Source organism: Bison bison, unplaced genomic scaffold (genome assembly GCF_000754665.1).
Source record: "Bison bison bison isolate TAMUID 2011002044 unplaced genomic scaffold, Bison_UMD1.0 scf7180017864108, whole genome shotgun sequence".
Classification (NCBI taxonomy): Eukaryota; Metazoa; Chordata; class Mammalia; order Artiodactyla; family Bovidae; genus Bison; species Bison bison.
This window is the reverse complement of record NW_011494680.1, coordinates 2,270,116-2,274,057: the sequence shown is the minus strand read 5'-3', so window position 1 is coordinate 2,274,057 and position 3,942 is coordinate 2,270,116.

Genomic DNA, 3,942 nt, shown 5'->3' with positions numbered 1-3,942 from the left:
CCCAGCAGCAGCAGATACATCAGTGGTCTAAGATGTGCCTTGTGTCAAAGAGACTCTTCCAAATGGAAACAATGGTAATTAACTGGGCCAGGAGGGTAATTTCTACAGGAAACTTGGATGAGAAAGTAAAGCATCCCATCTGTGGCATAAGGACCATGCGGTAGATGGGTAACATGGCAGAAGGGGGTGATGGTAGAAGGAAGATGGTAGAACACTAGGGAGATGGTCCAGGGTCTTTTACTTCCAGCATTTCTGGAGTTACTTTAGGTCAAGAATCACTCTTCCGCTGTATTTTCCACGAGGCCATGTCAACTTTCATTATTTTGTTCTGTATAATTCCATTCAGTGGGAGTCCTTAAAATAATCTTCACCATTCACTTGAGTTAGCCAAGCCTCCTGAAACCAAAAGGCTATATAAAAACACTGTGCCTATTCATCTGAACTGAGAACAATCTTTTTTGAGGTGTTTGAATTTAAAACAGAGGTCATCTACAATTTGCTTAAATGGTAAAGTTAGATGGTATGTGACTGGATAGACTCAGAAGTTTAGGTTAAACATTAGAAAAATGCTGTTATTTCAAATTCCTCTTTTATAGAAGGGCCATTGCTTTAAAAAAGGAAGATGTCTTAAGACTAGTCATGTCAATGATGATGAAAACAAGGCTGAATTAACTCATGAAATTGATGGTGGAGTGGAATAATCCTGGGCTTCAGTCAGAAGCCTTAACTTGAAGTCCAGGTCCTATGACTTCCTGGTTGGGTGGGCATTGAGGTTGCAGGTAAGTCACACAGTCATGCAGGACCCCAGGTGTTGAAAAATGGAGATGTGATGGTGTTGGCCCTTCTATAACAACAATGATGATAATGATGGTGTCATAGGAGTCCATGAGATAAATTATGCAAAGTTCCTTATAAATAAAACTAATCAGTATTGTGAAATTAAGAAATTAGAGACTTCCTTGGTGGTCAAGTGGCTAAGACTGCTGTACCGCTAGGCTCCTCCGTCCATGGGATTCTCTAGGCAAGAATACTGGAGTGGGTTGCCATGCCCTCCTTTAGGGGATCTTCCTGACTCAGGGATCCAAAGTGGGTCTCCCACACAGCAGGCAGATTTGTTACCATCTGACCCAGCAGGAAAGTTGGGAAAAAGGATTAAGAGGCTTGATCAAAGTTGAAGAGCTTGGGGTTCAAACCCAGGTCTTTTGGGCTCTGCGTTGTATGGGTGATTGGCTCATCCTAGGATGCTGAAATGGATGGGCTGTTATGATCCTTGCAGATTGCCCACTCTAGGCCTTTCTTTTTGGAGAAAAGGAATCTGAGGTCCAGGGCAGTGAAGTGACCTGCCCAAGGGCACACAGCTAATTATTGGCGAGATCAAATTCTCAGACTTGGGCCTCTGACTCTCACAGCAGTACTAGGTGACATCTCTGGTGTGCAGCTATTCTGCATTTCCATGTGCTTCCACAGATAGGCTGTTGAGAATTACAGGGAAAACTTACCCTTCCTGAGGGAACAGCTGGCATGCGTGCTGTGCTGTCTGGAACAGCCCCACACCCTGGGTTTATGGTGTTTTGCCTCTGGCTTCTCCTGGCAGTGGGTAGCTGTGGCCCAGATTAAACAAATAAGGGAGTTCACTGAAAATCAACCCCTCAATTCTTGTGGATCAGCCACTTCTAGCATGAATGTTACATGGTACTGCACCTGGAAGGGAGCAGAAATGACACATTAATATGCTCACAATAGCCAGTTTGGGTGGAGTTCTCATCAGGTATCAAGGTCCTTTAATTGTCATAGGCTACCAGTTAGTCGATTAAACCCATTTAACAGATGAGGAAACCGAGAACCAAGGACATTAAGAAACTTGTCAGTGTTGAAAAAAAAAAAAGGCCTCATGAGTACTTGAGCCAGGTTATAGCCTTCATTCTCTGGTATGTTTGATGCCAAAGTTGAGATTTGTAATCACTGCGTACACCTGTGCTGGACTTGTACCCGTGGGAATGCTGGGTGGTCGGGAAATAAGGCAAAGTTTTGCCTTCATGAAACTGATAGTCTCACATAGGATGCACAAGTGCACAAGCATGATTAATTAAAGCACTTGCTATCTCAGAGGGAGCGCTGACTTTTTCTACCAGGCCCTCTTCTAGGAGATTTATGAGAATCACCTTTAATTTTTTTTTAACATGGCTATTCAGTGAATTTTTATCTGCATTTTACAGATGAGTGAGAGAGGTAAAGCAGATGACCAAACTTTATAGTTTATAAGTGTTAGAGTCTTGATTCAGTCCAAGGTCATAGTTACTATGGTCAAGTTAAAAAAAGGAAATGCAATGCGAATCTGAAAGGAGAAGTCTGTGGGTTTGAAAACTTGATTACACTAAATGCTTTGAATCTATATGACTTTGATAGCTTTTCCTGCCAACCTCAGTGACCTTGAAGAGCAGTGGATTGCATGGTGTTGGAGGTAGCATGTTGTAGTCAAAACAGGAAGAGAATGGATGCCAGAGCTCTGAATTTGAGACCCTTCTCTTCCTCCTGGTGAACTGTGCAGCCATTGTAACTTGGCTGTTGTAAGCCAAGAATACATTGGCTCTTTCTTCTGTGTCCTGCTTGCTGTCACTGAAAGGAGCTCATCAGTCAGTCAGTTCAGTCGTTCAGTCGTGTCCGACTCTTTGCAACTCTTTGCAGCATGCCAGGGCTCCCTGTCCATCACCAACTCTCAGAGTTCACTCAAACTCATGTTCATTGAGTCGGTGATGCCATCCAACCATCTCATCCTCTGTCGTCCCCTTCTCCTCCTGCCTTCAATCTTCCTCAACATCAGGTCTTTTCCAGTGAGTCAGTTCTTCGCATCAGGTGGCCAAAGTATTGGAGTTTCAGCTTCAACATCAGTCCTTCCAATGAACATTCAGGACTGATTTCCTTTAGGATGGACTGGTTGGATCTCCTTGCAGTCCAAGGAACTCTCAAGAGTATTCTCCAACACCACAGTTCAAAAGCATCAATTTTTTGGTGCTCAGCTTTCTTTATAGTCCAACTCTCACATCCATGCGTGACAACTGAAAAAAAACCACAGCCTTGACTAGACAGACCTTTTGGCAAAGTAATGTCTCTGCTTTTTAACATGCTGTCTAGGTTAGTCATAACTTTTCTTCCAAGGTGTAAGTGTCTTTTAATTTCATGGCTGCAGCCACCATCTTCAGTGATTTTGGAGCCCAAAAAAACAAAGTCTACCAGTTTCCATTGTTTCTCCATCTATTTGCCATCAAGTGATGGGACCAGATGCCATGTAAGGAGTTCATAAACCTGGTTTATTTTTAAGATATTTTTTGTTTTATTGCTTGTGTCTGGGAAGATACCCATAGGTACTAACAAGCCCCACAAAGACTGGAGAATTTGTAAAAGCTTTATAGAAATCTCGAAGTTATAGGGCTAGTTCTATTTTTTCTCATATTCCTTTCTTAGGCATACTTAGGTAATTATTCATCAATTGATTTCTCTTTGGTATTACAAATGTCTGCTTCTTTAATTCCTCAAAATCTTCAAAGAAGGAAAAGAAGAGAGTTGTTTTCAATTTGGCCAGCTATATTTCCCCAGTAGGGCTTCCTTGGTAGCTCAGTGGTAAAGAATCCACCTGCCAGTGTAGGAGATGTGATTCAATCCCTGGATTGGGAAGATCCCCTGGAGAAGGAAATGGCAACCCACTCCAGCATTCTTGCCTGGAAAATTCCATGGACAGAAGAACCCATGGTGGGCTACAGTCCATGGAGTCGCAAAAGAGTCAGACATGACTGAAGTGACTTAACAACAGCAACAATTTTCCTGGTGAGTTTCCTTTCTTCTGACTTTGTGACAATGAAAATAACAGTTGTCTGGCCAATGCCATTGGTTATTAGCTATGTGATTTGGGCAGGTCTTCTTTTTTGGGCTCCATCTTCTCTCTCT